The sequence below is a fragment of the Canis lupus genome, chromosome 15 (assembly GCF_048164855.1).
Source record: "Canis lupus baileyi chromosome 15, mCanLup2.hap1, whole genome shotgun sequence".
NCBI classification, from domain to species: Eukaryota; Metazoa; Chordata; class Mammalia; order Carnivora; family Canidae; genus Canis; species Canis lupus.
In genome coordinates, this window is record NC_132852.1 from 43,742,341 (window position 1) to 43,760,336 (window position 17,996).

The following is a 17,996-nucleotide window of genomic DNA, read 5'->3' on the forward strand; positions in this document are numbered from 1 at the left end:
AGGAGCGGGCCCGGAGGATGGGCCTCGGCTGACGTGGGCGCCTCAGACGTGAACCGGGGGATGGGGTGGGGGGTGTAGGGGGTGTAAGCCTTCCCAGGGAGCATCTGTGAAGGTCACATGGTGTGCTTCGAGGAGCTCATGACACTCCCCCTGGCCAGGAGACAGCTTCTTTAAAATCACAGGGCACCAGGCATTGCTTTTACCTCCGCTGCAGCTTTTTAAACAAGACAGTATTCACAGGTGTAGTGGAGGGGCGTTGTGCTTGACTATTTTTCACGGATTTTGAGACACCAATGACATCGAGATGAACCACTGCTTTAAATAAGATTTTACAGAGATGGGGAGAGTCTTACCAAGAGTGTGAGAAGCACATCCTGGAAGCAAGGAGATGGCTTTTCACACACTCCCTATCCAACAATGCCAGCTGTGCCAGGATCATGGGGAGGGTCCAGAAGGCAGAGTCTGGCAGGTGCCACCCCACAGTTTCTAATTCACAGATTTGTGATGGGACTTGTGAATGTGCAGGTGTAGCTGAGCCCGTGCGCAATTCTTTGAGAACCACTGCTCTGAGGTAATAAGTTGGAGTGGGATTTTTGATGGTTGAGGAAGGGTTTGGAGGAGTCTCTACTTGAGGACTGTATAGGTTTCCCACGGCTGCCATAACAAATTTCCACCAACTTGTGGGATTAGGACAATAGAATTCACTGCCTCACAGTCTGGAGGCTGGGAGTCTCAGACCTAGGTGTCAGCAGGGCCAGGCCCCCTCTGAGACTTGCTCAGGAGGTTCCTTCCACTTCTGGTGGTGGCCAGCAGCCCCTGGTGCTCCTTGGTCTACAGACACAGCATTGCACTACCTGCCTCTGCTGTCACATGGCATCTTCTGTCTCCTGTGTCTGTCTCTTTCTCTCTTCTTATAAGGACACCAGTCATTGGATTAAGGGCCCACCCTATTCCAGGAGGACTTCATCTCAATTAATTACATATACAGCAATCCTATTGCCAAAAAAAGTCACATTCGAAAGTACTGGGGGTTAGGACTTCAGTATATTTTTTGGAGGGCGGGGGTGAAATTCAATGCACAATAGGGACCTAGAGGTAGGTCTTGCTTTCTTGTCAGAAAAGCCGCATACCCTACACACTGACCCTGTTTGCATAAGGCATTCCCTCCTTCCCCTCCCCCAAAGAAACTTTTTCATATCCATGTTACTTAGCTTAATTTTGAGATTCCCCAAGGCCAGTGACAAGGCACAGATGCAGGTCACCATCAGAACAAACTCCCTCTGGGCACTTGTGCCCTGTGGCAGTTATGCTGAGTGTGCTCTCCTTAGAATCCTGCTGTGACTGTATATAGACAATGGCTCCAAATCACATAAAAGAAAAAAGGGGCTCTTCTGTTTCCAGGTCCACAAATGATGATCATTTTTGCAATGGCTACATAAAACTTTATTTTGGTTAAAAGCATAGTGTTCATCTTGTCTGAGCTCACTCATGTAAAACCACGTGACCCCAGTTTCTGAGCTGTGGTCTCCTCACATGTAAAATGTGGACAGCTATGCCCTTTATAAGGACTAAATGAAGTAGATGTTCTTTGCAGTTCTTGGTCATTGCAAGAGTGAAATAGATGGAAGATGTTATTAATAATTATTAATAATGTATACAGCCTTTAGTAGCAACTGGGAATTCAAGGGAGACAGAAGTTTGATGCTATGCTTAAGATCTGAGGGTAGTGTGGGGGTTTGGCTGCCCAGGCAAAGTAATATTTATCATCTGCATGTTTCTTCATTTTGTTACAATTCGGAAACAGTTGAGGTGGTCTATCTGGGGTGAGGACAGACTGCTCTGAGGACAGACTCCCTCTTGCCATCAGTATGAAGATGTGCACACCTTCCACGCCATATACAAAAGTTCAGATCCTGACCCAGATCTTCAATATCCACTTCTGCTAACCATGAAGACCACAATCAACTGCTTCTTATACCCAGAAAGTAAATAAAAATCCTTTATCTACAGATGTAGTCTGTGATAAAGTTTGGTCATTTTGGCCTAGTTTTTGCACAAAATAGAAGCGCAATAGCTATTAATAACTGACAGGCCAGGGCCTGATCTTGGACACCCGGGATCCAGTCCCATGTCGGGCTCCCTGCATGGAGCCTGCTTCTCCCTCTGCCTGTGTCTCTGCCTCTCTCTCTCTCTCTCTGTCTCTCATAAATAAATAAAATCTTTAAAAAAAATAACTGACTTCTATGTAAATTCTCATCACCAGTCATCAGAAACAAGAGGTAGAACTACTCTCCACTATTACAGGGAAAAGGTGACAATAGTTGAAGGCCCCACCTCTCAGGTATGAGTCAGACCTAGGGCAACAACAGTAATATCATCATCGACACCATCATCATCATCAACACCATCATCATCATCATAGTCATCAATAGCACTGTCATCAGTATCATCAACAATAACATCATTAACAATGAATAATGGAACCACTGTCATCAATAGCACCATCATCAACAATGTCATCATTATCACAATCACATCGCCATTATCACCATCATTATAATCATCAATAACAGCATCATCATCATCATCATCGTCAATAATATCATCAATGATGGAAAACAGCAATATTATAAGAAGCAACACCATCATCATCACCATTATCACCATCATAATCATTCATAATATTGTCATCATCCTCAACAACATCATTAACAATGAATAGCAGAACCATTGTCATCAATATCATCATCAACGTCATCACGATCACAATCACATCACCAATGATCACCATCATCATAGTTATCAATAACACTGTCATCATCATCATCAACAATAACATCATCCATTCCACCACCACTAGGTTCTGCTACGAGGGCTTTGTGAATAACAAATAAGTTAATGTTTATCACAACCCTAACAGGCAGGTACTATTATCTCAGTTTCATAGCTAAGGCAGCCAAGGCACAAGGAAGCCACTTCCTGTTGCTTCCTCCTTGGTGAATGTCCACCTGCTCTTCTTCCTCCCCATTTTTACCAGTTACCAAATGCTTTGTTTCCTGGCTACCTATAGCATTTATAGTCTTTCTCAAGTAATTTGCTACATTCTGCCCTTTATTGTTCTCCAGCTCAGGGTGTTTGTCTTCTTGAGAGTAAGCTCTATGATGTGGGTGATGTAGCCCATCCCAGCTGAGGCTCTTGCTGGCTCCCTTCCCCTGCTTGTTCCCTAGACGGGTGTCACGAATGGTTAATGTCACTAGACCTTGGGCTACTTGAGGGCAGGGCCCTCAAGAGCCCATCACCTGCCTAACCTACAGTTGGTATCTGGTAGATAGTGAGCACTGGAGAAAGACCTCTTTCTTGGTTTGGATGACTGTTTGTGGCCCCCACTGGGTGGTGGACAGATTCAGGACAGGTGGTGTGATTTACACACTGAAGCGGGCAGCAGACTCTGGGAAGTGACCCATACTGCACCAACCCCACAGCAGGCCCAGAAAGGCAGGTACTAACATGCAGGGCTGCAGTGCCCTCTTGTGTCTAGAGCTTCACTAGGGCTCAGTATACATGTCTGTGGAGGGAGCATTTGAGGAAAACCATCAGCAAAAATGTTAGTCTGTTCCCGTGCACAAGAGATAGCAAGAGTGGTATTCACGGGCACCTGGAGAATTCAGGTGTGGAAAAAATCCTGATTCTAGCCCTGCTTGGGCCCCTAATTAACTATGTGCTTTTGGATAAGATGTATAAAGGGTCTTAACATTTTTACCTGAAAAATGGGTGGTGGCTCTGATACTGAGAAAGAAAACAGTGAACTGGACTTTTAGAGGAGGCTTCAGGTCCTAAATCTATGAATTTTTGTTAGGTAGAGTCTCACCACACATCCGTGACTTCCCCAAGGTCAAGGACGACGCCTTATTCAAATAAATACAGTCAGTTCCAGCAAAGTTCTTAGCACACAGAGGATTACCTGGTCCTCCCACCCCCCTGCACACATCTCAGTAATGGCACTAATCACATGAAATGACATTTCTGGTAAGGGTACTCCTCCCCTCAACACAAGTGCCTCAAGGCTGGACCTCCAATTATTTGATTCCTTAGCACCTTAAGGCATACAGCAGCTGCTTGATAATTGTATTGGATTAAGGTGAAAAGGTGAAAGGTGAAAGGTGAAAGGCAAGGTGAAAGTCAGAACCTGTCTTAAGGACATGAGGCAGAGGGTGAAGGTGCTGCTCCCTGACATTCTAATGATTCTATTGAGAAATAAACCAGGCAGGATGGATATTACTGTTTCTGAATTCCTTAGATTCATGTCCAGGTAGGGACTGACAGCAACAAAGTATACAATAGGTGGCTTTTTAAAAGGTGGTTTAGAGCACTTTATTATCATCCAATAGCTGTCTAATGTGATCTAATACCTTCTTTTGGGAAAAAAATTAGTGGAAGTGAAAGCAAATATAACATTTAGCCAGATGTCTCAGCTCATTTTTCTTTGAATATGACTGTTTACGAACAGGGATGATCCTACTTTGTCTCCTTGGGAGAGAAAAAAGTTGCTGACTTCTTTGGCACCACATTTCCTGAAGATAGTGCTTTGTAAGAAGTGTTGCTCCTTTTTTGAAAATTTTTTTGATCCTCTCTGCCTTTGCCCCACCTTCTGCTGCCATTTTGGCTCTTTTGTTGTTGGACAGCATTGAAGTAGACAACTGCTGTTCCATGTTTGAGGTATTAAACTCTCCACTATACTGAGTGCGGAATGTACAGGATTGGGATCACCTACAATTTAAATGATTACTGTAGCTCCCATTCTTATAATTAGCATGCATTTACATGTTGGATATGGGATAAACTCCTAATTGTAGGTCTCTTGTTGACTCATTTTTGTAACAGCAACTCATCATTAGCACGCAAATCTAATGGTAGATTTGCATCTACTACCATTAGTAGTAGGAGTAGTAAGATGAGTGGCCCAAACCACCATCTTGTATATTCTCACACAAACATGATCCATTTTGTTTGTGAACCTATGTAACTGGTGTGCATGAAATGGACAAAACTTCTGGGAATGAAAATGTGTCTTCTGAGCTTTGTCATTCCCCTTTTTCCTTAGTAAATCTTCCAGGTTTCTTTTCTTTTCTTTTCTTTTCTTTTCTTTTCTTTTCTTTTCTTTTCTTTTCTTTTCTTTTCTTTTCTTTTCTTTTCTTTTCTTTTTTTCCTTCTCCTTCTCCTTCTCCTTCTCTTCTCCTTCTCCTTCTTCTTCTTCTTTTTTTTGGTTCTTGCTTTGGGTACATTGTGCCAAGCACACAAAACTTTCCATGGCCAGCCATTATGTTAATTGGGACACATGTGAGAAGAATGGTGTTCACAGAAACACCAGTATGGTGGCCAGATGGCATGGGGTCTGGTGCTGCTGCTACTACTGACTGGCTCTGTGGTTTACCTAAGTCATTAACAGCTCTGTGCCTTGGTTTCCTCAGCAATAAAGCAAGAAAAGTGGAATTAGCTATCACTATGGTTCGTTTTGGGATAACTTTCTTTTTTCCTCCCATGAATCAATGCTTCAAGTCAATGATGGCAGGCACTGACTGTGCCAAAGAGCTTCCTGAAGCAGCAAAGAAAGATCAATTTATGGTTAGCTGAGTAAGTGATAAATACCTTACATCTTTGACGACTATTTATGTATGGTCTAATGGGAAGAATTTGCTAATATAAAAACGGTCTTATTCAACCGCGTTGGACAGTATGAAGTAAGTACAAGTACTTTCTAAATATTCCTACAGATCAGTTTTAAAAATTATCATGGATTCATGAGTGTTCAGGGTTGGATCCTTGAGTCTTAAACATATCCACTTCTCTTATGGCTTGCCTCTGGCTATTTAAGCTTTGGTTATTCAGTGCTAACCAAGAGGGAACCTCATAATTGGGACCAAAATCCAATAAGAAACTCCCCTTGGCCATCCAGTGTATTGGTTCGAGTAGATATCAGAGGCCGGTCACCTGTGGTTCAGATATCCCCTGCTAATGCTTTGCTTAGCCAAAAGGAACATGTTTCAAATTTTAGTTGGTTTCCAACATTCAGAAATTTGATTTTTATATAAAAATACGAGTTTTTAAGCTCTGTTGAAATATTTTAAGATCCAGAAACCAGTTTCTGAATGGTGACAACTGACTGGAGTTGAGGAGCAGCTGTTCTTTTCAGACTCGTGATGTTCTCTCCACCCCTCCCATATGCCCCACCACTCCCCGTTATAATCTGCATAGTGGGATTCACTCACAGACTTTCCCTCCCTGTGCCACCAAGCATCTATGTATGTAAGTGTTCTCTTCAACAGTGAGGAAGGGAAGGAGCAGAAACTCATGGCCAGAGAAACATCTGGTCTCCCTTATTCCTTTTCTTTTCCACTAGCATCAGTAATTAAGTTTAGGATTGATTCTTTTCATGTCTTATCTAAAATGGAAACTTTTGTTGGGAGCCAGCTATACATTTCCAATCTAATACTTGTAATTCATCTCTACCAGGCAATTAATGTCCCCTGGTTTAAAACAAAAACAGCACCTACTGTTAGAACATGGGTGGGAGAGATGGATAGATATTTTGCTGGTGGTCAAAATATGCCAGCAGTATGGTTTAGGGTGAGGATTCTTTCAGTCCAGTGCCAACACTTCCTTATCTCCACCTATAAAACAAAGTTTTCACTAATAACCTCTAGATGGAAAAATAAAATTGACTTTGTCCAAGGATCTTTTTTAAGAGAACAATCCAGATTATGAACGAGGCTCTGACATGATCAGAGAACTGTCCAAGGCATCACGTCCTGTTCAAGGCATCATGGGGTGAGGCAGAGGCAGCAAAGTACAGCTTACCCTGGACAGTCGAGGTGTGACTTCCTGAGATTCACTGGCTGTTGGTGAATCTCATAAATGCCATATCCCATTAGCTGACAATCATCACGTTTTTAAAAAAGACAACTGAATAAAATGTGCCTAATACGAGATTTTGACGTCACAGATCCAATGGATTTTGGTGATGGGATACAGAATGCACTTCAGATCTCTCCATGTGTTCAGTATTGAACTGTATGTGGCCAGAGATACCAGATGTTTGGAGAAGGTGCCGAATCTGCCTGAATGCTGGGAGTTTCCCTATAATTGCGCTACTGCATCTGCATTAGAAAAGAACAATCACCAACTCTTACACTGGCAAGAATACAAGGTCATAGAGTCCCCCAAAACTCCAAGGGTTCCTCCCAAGACATCTCCATCACTGGCCACATAGTTTCTACCTGGAGAGCTCCTAGGAAGAACTTCTACTGTATGTACATTCAGGGCATGTAGAGTTACAACCATAGGATGATGCTTATAACCCTTCATGGCTTTTCTGGGTTACAGACACAGTTCCCTAAAACTTCATCCACAGGCCTTAGTGCTTCTCTCTGAAGAAACATGTAAAGTCTGCTAAAAAGGTCTATCATGACTTGGAAAATTCATTCAGACCAATCTAGTGCATGTAAAAATATGATTTAAAATTGCATATTGCATTTTTAAAAAAGATTTTATTTATTTGAGGGAGAGAGATAATGAGAGAGAGCATAGCAGGGAGGAGAGGGAGAAGCAGACTCCTCGCTGAGCAGGGGGCTCGATGAGGGGCTCCATCGCAGGACTCCAAGATCATGACCTGAGCCAAAGGCAGAACCTTAACAAACCGAGTCACCCAGGTGCTCCTCTGCATTATTTTTATGTTGGAATCCTCTTTCCTTGTTTACAACATTTCTGCCTAAAAAAGGAAATCTGTAAGCGCACTTCTATGAGTGATGGCAGGAAATAATGTCTTAAAGAATATTTTGGTTTTCCACATCATGAGAGGTAGCTTCCACAACACCTTAAGAAGGGCACATGAGTTCTTTTCTGGGAAGTTCTAGAGTAGAATTATGACTTTGAATTCAGTCTATGTTGGCCTCCAAGTATATTTAGTGTAGCTTTTATTTATTCCTTCAAAAAATACTTATTTATTGAGACTATGTATTGTATTGCACTATGTATTGTTCCAGGTACTGCTATGCACTATGTATTGTTCCAGGTACTGGGCTCAAAATGGTGGGTAAGACAAAGTCCCTGCACTCACTGAACTGACATTCTATGGGCAAGACGGGCACCGAAACACATCTGCAAAAATATCAGCAACAGGAGTGAGATGTGCTAAGGGGAAACTGAGGCCAAGTGAGGGGACAGAGAGCACCAAGAAGGTTGGGACAGGTCGAGCAAATGTGAGCAGAAATGTGCTGGGATGGATGGTCCATGGGCTTGGACTGGTCTCCACGTCTCCTATACACGTGATGCCCATCACTGCCCCAGAGCACCACTGGGCTCACTGAGCATTCACGTGTCAACTCCACACATATTCAGGCTGTGATATGGTTTCTGTATAGATGCCAATGAAAGAGGTCCTGCCTTTGGGGAGTTTAGTGCCCAGGAGGGAGAGATACAAGACACAACAGCATGAAAGAGGCAAGAAATGCTCTCAGAGACCCGAAGACAGAGACTAAGAGGATGGATCAGAGAAAGTTCATGGGCTTAGACACTGGAGGTTGTGAGACATCTAACAGGTCGAGAATGGGTGGGTGGATAGTTTTATAGGTAGCGAAATAACATTAGGAACTTCTCAGACATCTCTTCCAGCAGTGGCTTTAAAACAGAAGCACAGCAAGTGAGAGTGTGGCTGGGATCTTGTGCTGCTGAAGCTGGTGGATTCAAGGCTGTCACTTTGACCTGCATTCTCGAATCAATCAGTTCCAAATTTACTATTTATCAAGACAGTCTCAGTGACTTCTTGGATTGATCTGCAAAGCCCATTCTATACTTCTGAACTAATAAAATATAATGCCAATACGACATCATTTTTATCTGTTTTGTGTAGTGAAGTCCCTTTAACACTGCCCTTGATAAGGGGCGGCCAAGGCTGCTAACCATGCTTGAGGATCTCTGGCCTGACTGCAGGCTCCCTCCGGAGCTCGAGGAGCAGTGTGAGGTCTGTCTGTCAGTCAGCTGGCCAGCTGTTACCCTCTCATATATGATGGGCATCTGCCCCCGGTCTGTGGCAAACAGGATTTAAAGCAGGTAAGAAAGATATAAATGCAGAGATAAAAATAAAACTAGCTTAAAATGGATAGGTGGGAAAAGTAGAACAATGTAAAAATAAAGATCAAAAAAAAAAAAAAAAAGAGAGAGAGAGAGAAGACATCCAGGAAACAGGTTAGAATGTCAAGTGTGTGCTCTGGGGACCTACATTGTGGGCCATATGCCTCCCTTGGAGCTCTCCAGCAGCCAGCACAAGGGATCTACAAGTATTTTCTGCCCCCTTCCCTGTGTGCGCTGCCTCTTTGCTCTATGGATGGCGTCATTGGCTGTGCACAAGCTTTTCCGTGTCACGAAGTCCCACTTGTTTATTTTGGGTTTTGTTGCCTGTGCTTTGGGTGTCATGTCCATGAAATCACCGTCAAGACCAACATCGTGAAAACTTCCCCCGTTTGTTCTTCTAGGGGTTTTACAGGGCCAGGTCTTTTTTTTTTTTTTAATTTTTTATTTATTTATGATAGTCACAGAGAGAGAGAGAGAGAGAGAGAGAGAGGCAGAGACATAGGCAGAGGGAGAAGCAGGCTCCATGCATCAGGAGCTCGACGTGGGATTCGATTCCGGGTCTCCAAGATTGCGCCCTGGGCCAAAGGCAGGCGCCAAACCGCTGCGCCACCCAGGGATCCCTACAGGGCCAGGTCTTATGCTTAAATCTTTAATCCATTTTGAATTGTGTGTGTGTGTGTGTGTGTGTGTGTATGTATGTGCACTATTGGTGGGAATGCAAAGTGGTGCAGCCACTGTGGAAACAGTATGAAAGTTCCTCCAAAAATTAAAAAAATAGAATTACTATCTGATCCAGTATTCCACTTCTTGAGGATTTATTCAAAGACTACAAAAACACACGCACCTCTGTTTTTGGCAGCATTATTTTCAATAGCCAAGTTATAAAAGAGGCCCAAGTGTACATGGATGGATGAATAGATAAAGAAGATGGAGTGGAATGTTACACACAGTGGAATGTTAAAGAATGAAATCTTGTCATTTGCAATGACGTGGATGGATCTAGAGCCTATTATACTAAGTGAAATAAGTCAGAGAAAGACAAATGTCGCATGATTTCACTCATATGTGGGATGTAAGAAACAAAACAAATGAACAGAGACAAATGAAAAAGACAAAATGAAAGTGAGACAAACCATGAAACAGACTCTTAACTACAGAGAACACACTTATGGTCACCAGAGGGGTGATGGTTGGAGGGGAGGGGGGAAAATAGGTGAGGAGGATTAAGAGCACACTCATCAGGACAGGCACTGAGTAATGTAGACAACTGCTGAATCACTATATTGAACACTTGAAGCTAATAAAACACTGCATGTTAATTATACCAGAATTAAAATTAATAGCTTAATTTTTAAAAAAGAGATAAAATAATAAACTGACTCAACAAAACATATGCCCTTTCCTAAATTTTTTTAGTTTAAAAGAAAAACTGAATAGAGGGGTCATTATAAGCCTCACCCTTGCCAACACTTGTTGTTTCTTGTGTTTCTTATTTTAGTCATTCTGACAGATGTGAGGTGATGCCTCATTGTGGTTTTGATTTGTATTTCCCTGATGATGAGTGATGTTGAGCACCTTTTCATGTGTCTGTTGGCCATCTGGATGTCTTCTTTGGAGAACTGTCTATTCATGTCTTCTGTCCATTTTTAACTGGGTCGTTTTTTGGGTATTGAGTTGTATCAATTCTTTATATATTTTGGATACTAACCCTTTATCAGACATGCCATTTGAAAACATCTCTCATTTTGTAGGTTGTCTTTTAGTTTCATTGACTGTTTTTACTTTTCTTTTTTTCCTGGTAATCATGTCCTTCATCAATCACACTATATATCCTAGGCTTTGGCTTTCACTCTAAACGTGATCTGTTTCTACTTACTCTTCAATGTTTTTTTTTTTTTTAATATTTTTTTTTCAATTTTTATTTATTTATGATAGTCACAGAGAGAGAGAGAGAGGCAGAGACATAGGCTGAGGGAGAAGCAGGCTCCATGCACTGGGAGCCTGATGTGGGATTCGATCCCAGGTCTCCAGGATCGCGCCCTGGGCCAAAGGCAGGCGCCAAACCGCTGCGCCACCCAGGGATCCCTTACTCTTCAATGTTTTGTCTGCTGGTAAGCCCCTTTCTCAGCGACACAGTGGTGCTATTTATTTTTTGATTTTATATTTCTTCTACCATTAATGTAGAAAAGAGAGAAATGTAAGTGCTCAGGAAGCCATTCTGAAGAAAAATACACTTTAGGAAATGTGATGTGGTGGTCAGGAGCAAAGTGGCTGGTTGGAGAGACAGCTTGAAGGAAACTTGACCCGTATAGGGACAGTCCCCGTATAGGGACTCATAACACAGCAACTCTTACTTGCTGGAGTTGGGACAGTGGCATGAAAGGAGAGTGTGGGTCATAGAGCTGTTATTGCACTGAGTGATATTATTTATTGTCAATGGACATTTCAAAGAGAACATTTTCAAGAAATACTTCCCATTTTGTGGAAAGTACCCTGTTACGTGGTGCTGGCATGGCTTACACACTTGCCTGATGATGGAGAAGGCATCATGTGGGAAACTGAGAAGTTTCCCTCCCAAGGGAGATACTTGTTTGGTTGTTACTGAGGAGCAACAGGGCTCCTAGTGAGTGATTTGCTTAGAGTCTGGTAGCATTTACTGACGAGTTTAGCATTTTCCAAAGTATTCATGTAAATTATACTATGATATTACCTGCCTTGAGAATCCCTCTCCTTGTTCTTGGTACCCACAGCCTCAAAGGGAGTAGCTCCAAATGTTTGAGAGTTTAAACAGATGTTCTTCCTCATAAACACACCAGCAATGCTCCAAGGAGTCTCAAACTTGGTTCCAAACATACACTTGGACAAACTCAAAATTAGAAAGGGCAGCCCAGGTTAATGCCTTGGAAACTTGGTGTAAGAGATGTCTAGGGGATTTGGTAGCTCGTAGAAGCAAACCATGTACTTTTCCCTTTCCAAATCTTGTTGCAGGGGATTGATACCAACCTATACGTCTGAAGCTAATAATATAGTTTTATCAATGAGGATACAGATTATTTATTATTTTTCTAGCCCTGGCCCATTATTTATAGTTATTTGAAATAATTTCAATGAAGGAGAATATTTAATGCCTACATCGGGCCAGGGTGGAAGAGGGTACATCTGCTTAGAAATGTACACTGAAGGAGTGGGTATGAACCAGCCAGCATTAGCCCTGGGCCATTTTGGAGGGATCTAAAGCTATCTTCTCCTCATTCTAAAAGATGTATGACTAACAGCTGTGCTTCAGTTAGAAACCTTGGGCAACAAGCTCCCCTCGAGAAAATTTCTGTAGTGGTGTCTAGATTAGTAGGCATTTCCATTGCTTCCAGTGACAGGTATGTGGCATGTGGGCACCACCTCCTGCCTCACTGCTGCGTGTGGCAGACATGACCAACCAATCGTTCATGACGTTCTCTCTCACTGAGCTTGGACTTGGCCAAAGTATCCTTCGAGTCCACAGCACTGCAGCCAGTGACTTCCAGTGAAGTGGGGTCGGCCTGTGAGCCTGACTCCTATTTTTCATCCCTGCCCTTCATGGCTTTGTTTTGACTAAAACTCAGGGAGAACTAACATAACACCTCAGTGTGCATTTCCTCCCTCAGTTACAACCCCCAGGGTCAGGATGTGGTATCTGGGAGCACTGGGAATCTGACAGAGTAAAGGCAGAGGGGAAATGGCACAGAGAGAGAAATTACCCAGGGCTGAAGTTAGAACACATGGTTCCTTCCTAAGTTCTGCCAAAAAATGGCTATGGAGGGCCCCTTTGGTATATGTACTCCTGAAACCACCAGGTTCTTCAATTCCATGCCTAACAAAGGGGTGACTTAAGGTTCTGTGATTTGGCAATCACAGTCACTTCTAGAACTTTCTACCCTGCTAATGAAAGGGCAGATCCAGGGCTTCCAGCCCAGTGTGGTATAAGATGATCATTCACATTTGGAAACAGTGAGTAAGGGATTTGCTTTGTTAATTTTGCAGAAGTGAACCATCTGTAGTATTAGCCTCATGTTCTAGACGCCGAGTCAGTAGCTGGTGGACATCCAAGACACTCTTCATTGATTACTAAGATGACAATGATGATGATGGTGACTGTGGTCACAACAATATTACTTGTCATTTATTACACATTTGCTATGCATCAGACACCATGCTAAGCACTCTACACTCATTATCTCCATCAATCCTGATAACAACTTTGTGAGACAGGTAGTGTTGCTGCCCTAATTTTCAAAATGAGGAAATGGAGGGTTTAGCAAGGCCAGCCAGTGTGCCCAAGTCACAAAGCTAGTGTGGAGGAGCCCAGCTTCTAGCTAGGTCTGTCTGATTCCATCCTTCACTGCTCTCTGTTTCTGTGATTTCTCTCTCTTGATGGCCCCGAGAGTGATGACAAAGCCCCAAGCATTTCATAGAACAGTAACCAGGAAAGAGTCACTTGCTTTACTTTAAGCTTACGTCATCATATTTTGTTTCAGTTTGACTTCAAGAGAGAGAAGTTTGGCTTGATAAATTAAGTGTCTGAATCTATGGTCAAATGTCTTAACCATCGAGAAGTAGCTCCTAAATCACAACACTGTAGGGGGCTGGAGGCCAGAACTGCAGCAGGACTCATAACACAGGCTGTTCCATTTTTCACTCAGAACAGGAAGAAAAGCTCTAGTTCCATCCTGGGTTCCAAGAAAAAGAAGTTCATTCATTAATTAAAAAATAATAATAAAACTGTTTTGGTATGGAACAGTAAATGCCTGCTTCATGCACAGGTCCCGTTTTCCTGGTGGAGTTTAGGTGTTTCTTAGAAATAAGACTAGGTCCTTCTGACAAACTCGAAGGAAATGAATCATGCTTGTGGGATTCACTTTGAAGAGAAAAATCCAATTCTCTAAACAGAGGCTATGATTGTAAAACTCAAATTATGTAAACGGGGTGCTTTGATTCAGTTGCTCAGTGGCTCTCGGAGTTGAATTCAGCTGGGGAGGAGGAAACCTTAACAACTTTTCAAAGCTCCACGTGATGTGAGTATTCATTTTGCCTTCTGACATGGAAGAAGAATTTCTGGAGAAAACATACACTTCTGCTATCATGCCTGTCTTATTTTCCAAAAATATGATTTAGATCCCAGTGCTTTCATCAGCAGCCCCTCTCATTCCTTCTAGAATGTGGCTAAGCCATTAGGATCAGTCTCTGTCACAAAGTCTAATGTGGCTGCCCTTAAATTTGTGTCTCTGAGAAAAATAGCAACAGAATTTCTTCTCTTTCTTACACAAGAAGGTGCTTTGGGTCACACAAGGGAGGTGTTGTGGGTTAACTGTGTCCTCCCCAAAAGATATGTTGCAGTCCTAACCCCAGTCCCTGTGGAGGTGACCTTATCTGGAAATAGGGCTTTGGAAATATGATCAAGTTAAGAAGAAGTTGACTAGAGTAAGGTGACTCCTCACCCACAGCAGGTGTCCTTACAAGGAGAGAGAGATTAGGGCCCAGAGACCCAGGGAGAAGGCCACATGCCTACGGAGGCCAAGATCGGGGTGGTGCCTCTACAGGCCTGGGAACACCGAGGATTGCGGCAGCCCCAGAAGCTGGAGAGAGAGGCACAAAACCGGTCCCCTCTCAGAGTCTCCAGGAGCCATCAGTCCTGCAGACAACTTGCTTTCAGACTTCTGGCCTCCAGAATGGTGAGAGAATCCATGTCTGTTGCTCTAAGCCCACCCAGCTTGTGTTAATTTGCTATGGCAGCCCCAGGAAATGAATACAGAAGGTGTGAGTACTTTTTTCCTTAAACATGATCTTGGGGTTGTCCAAGGCTCGAAGGTGGATGTCATAGCTCTGCAAGGAGCACAGCCAGGCTTCTGAGCAGGTGCCCCAGGATAGCTGAGGAACAGTGACAGTGAATAAAAATCAACCCTTGCCTCAAGAAAGCTCTGGGGAAGGTACAGGTGCTCACCGAGCGATCAGAGACAAAGCACCGAAGTGTGAGACAGTCTGTTCAGCGTGTGGAACTCTAAGATCTCTTTGTGTTATAGCAGAAACTGCAAGGAATCAGAAATGGGAATAGAAACATAAAACATAAAGAATGTACTTCTCAAATTGTGAAGAGCTGAACAAATATTAGGTATTTCTATCATCATCCATCTTACAGGGTCTGTGAGAAGACCAGTAAGTGTATAAGCCAAAACCTTGGTGATATTTCTGGGAAAACCATTATAAAATGTTACATCCTAACAGTATTTTGGATGCATCTGGCTTCACTGCCAAACCCTAGAGATCTGGAGAGAAACCTAAACATCTATATATTAAATAGGTGGGTGAATTTCCACAAGGTTCTACTGTATCTGGTGTTCCTCATGCATGTACGCAGTGATCACCTGAATCCCTGTCTTGTAGATATGAATACTGGCACAGGTGGAAGGGGCCTCACTAGGTTAGGAGTGGATGTGAGCATTGCAGACATGACTCTTTACCTACGCTATTTTAACCTATTGTGTGCAAAAGTAGAAAAAATAATTTATGCCTTTAAAATTTTTTACATAATAAAAATTCTTAAATGAATTAGAATGGCGCTGGGTGGCTCAGTCAGTTAAGCGTCTGCCTTTGGCTCAGCTCATAATCCCGGGGTCCTGGGATCAGTCCACACGTCAGGCTCCCTGCTCAGGGGGGAGTCTGCTTCGCCTTCTGCCCCTTCCCCACTCCTGTGGTTACTTGCTCTCTCTCTCTCTCTCTCTCTCTCCCCCCCTCTGGTAAATAAATAAAATCTTTTAAAAAAAGAGTGATAAAGAATTATAGAAATGACAAGCCTTGAGCAGGCACAGAATAAATGTTAAGGAAGCATCAGAGCAGACAGCACAGGATAATTAGCCTAAGGAAAAGGACTGTGATGATGAGGGTGGAGGTTACCCGTATGCCAGGGGAAGGATAATACACCAAAGGCCTAGTTACACAGCAGCGCTCACTGCAGACAAATGATGAGTGACAATCAGCTGGGATGGAGCTCCCAGGCCAAACACTGTCATGTAGGTTAAGGGGACAGGGCCACAGCAGACGACCTTACTAGAACCCATCACAATGGAAGGTGCACAGGTCGCAATTTCGCAATCCTACCCTATGGTCCCCAGCCTGGTGGACTCCCGAGGTGTCACGGCCTGTGGCTGCTCTGACTGAGCATTTGCTTTGCATGGTCAGTTCCAGCCTGTCCTAGTTCTAAACCCCCGGACTACAGCCTCCTCCTCCTCCGGCCAAACTGAATGGTTCACAACTCCCTGCGCCAGGGCCAAGCTGCTGTGAATGTGGAGCATTCACAGATTTCCCCTCCCCTAAATCCCCGAGAACCTCTAATGTCATCACATTTTCCTCAGCCCAAATGGGAAGGATTTTTTGTTGTTGTGACATCTTAGGGGCCACATCACTGCACCCAGCGCTGCAAGAGTGGAGAAGGAAAGCCCCTAGAGCTAAGAGTGGGGACGTTATTTTGGTCAGAGGTTTATAGGCGTCTCCAAAGCAGCTTTGGGGTGTCAAAGAAAGACACAGGGGAAGAAGTTTAATACATGCTTCTGTGGGCTACACATTTGAGTCTACTTTAATCTCTGCTGAGAAATACGAGGTAAATAGAATTATTGAGACTTAGTTTTGGTTGTTTAATTGGACTTCTTCAATGCATGTCTCTGCTGGACAGGTGGGGGCTCACAGGTGGGGGAGACCCTCCACGTGATCTCAGTGCTCCTCTGGATGGACAGGGACTCACAGGCCAGGGGGACCCTCCACGTGATCTCAGTGCTCCTCTTCCTCTTCCTCTCTCCTGGTTACTGCACTTCACACTCTGACTCATGCCCTCACCTCATCTGAAGTGCCACCTCATCCATGAGGATTGATCCTTCTTCCCCAACACCCCCAAGCGATCGATGCTCAGATAGTAGTCACTGTCTCCTGAAGCCTCACCCCACGGCAGGTAGCTGCACATTGGTGGTAGACAGTGGAGGCTGCTTGGCATCTGACCACAGGACCCTGACTAGCTTTTGTGGTGGCCAAATCCCTCCTCACCATGCCCTGGGTCTGAAGGTTGGCTGTTCTTGTCTTTGTACATTTACGTCATTTTAGAGAATCCCTTTTTAAAAATGAGGTTTTGATTAGGTTTTGGGGTGGACAAGGTTAATGTGGGCATTCAAGTTACTTAGCCAGAAAATAGGTTATCATAAATGAAGTATTTACAGAGATATTTTGTAGACAAGAGGGCTAGTGTATGCTACCCTTAAGATGAGGCAACGCACTAAATATTTAAATGGATTTTAAATGACGTATCCTTGTCTGGGATGTTCTTTGGATTCCCTTTGATTTCTCCCTTCTGTATTTTATCAGGACATTTCTGTGTTTTTAAGTTCCTTCCTTCTCCTGGAGACAAGACTGTGGATGTTGGATTGGGTGGCTCCCATCAGGCTGTCGTCTCAGCTCCTGGTGGTGTGGGCTCTGCCGCATAAACTTCCACATTTTCCCAAGTTGTAAGTTCCTAAAGATCTTGCTACGGGGCGGCAGGTGTCGCTGGCCTTGTATCCAGGAGACCTCAACACTGGTCCCTGTGCATCACGACTCACCAGGAGTCAGGGATCCACCAACCTCCTGTCCATTAACGAAGTGGACTGATGCTCGGGTTCTTTCCTGCTCTGGCCCCGTGACGTCAGCCCCTGGCTGTCTGCGTCCAGCACGCACAGGACAGAGGAGTCTGGTGCAGTAACCTTTGAGGGGTTTAAGGGGGCTAAAGTATTTCAGAGGCCCCCCATGTGTTTCTCCATTACCTTGGGAGAACGTCTGGGGCTGAGCCTGTGGTGGTCGAGGGGCTGAGTCATCCTGTT

General features: G+C 43.7%; 1 protein-coding gene across 4 annotated transcripts in view; it reads right to left on the reverse strand.

Annotated features, from left to right (window-relative positions):
- DPP6 (dipeptidyl peptidase like 6) overlaps positions 1-17,996 on the reverse strand; it is an 826,229-nt gene that overhangs the window by 48,375 nt on the left and 759,858 nt on the right. The window lies entirely within an intron of this gene.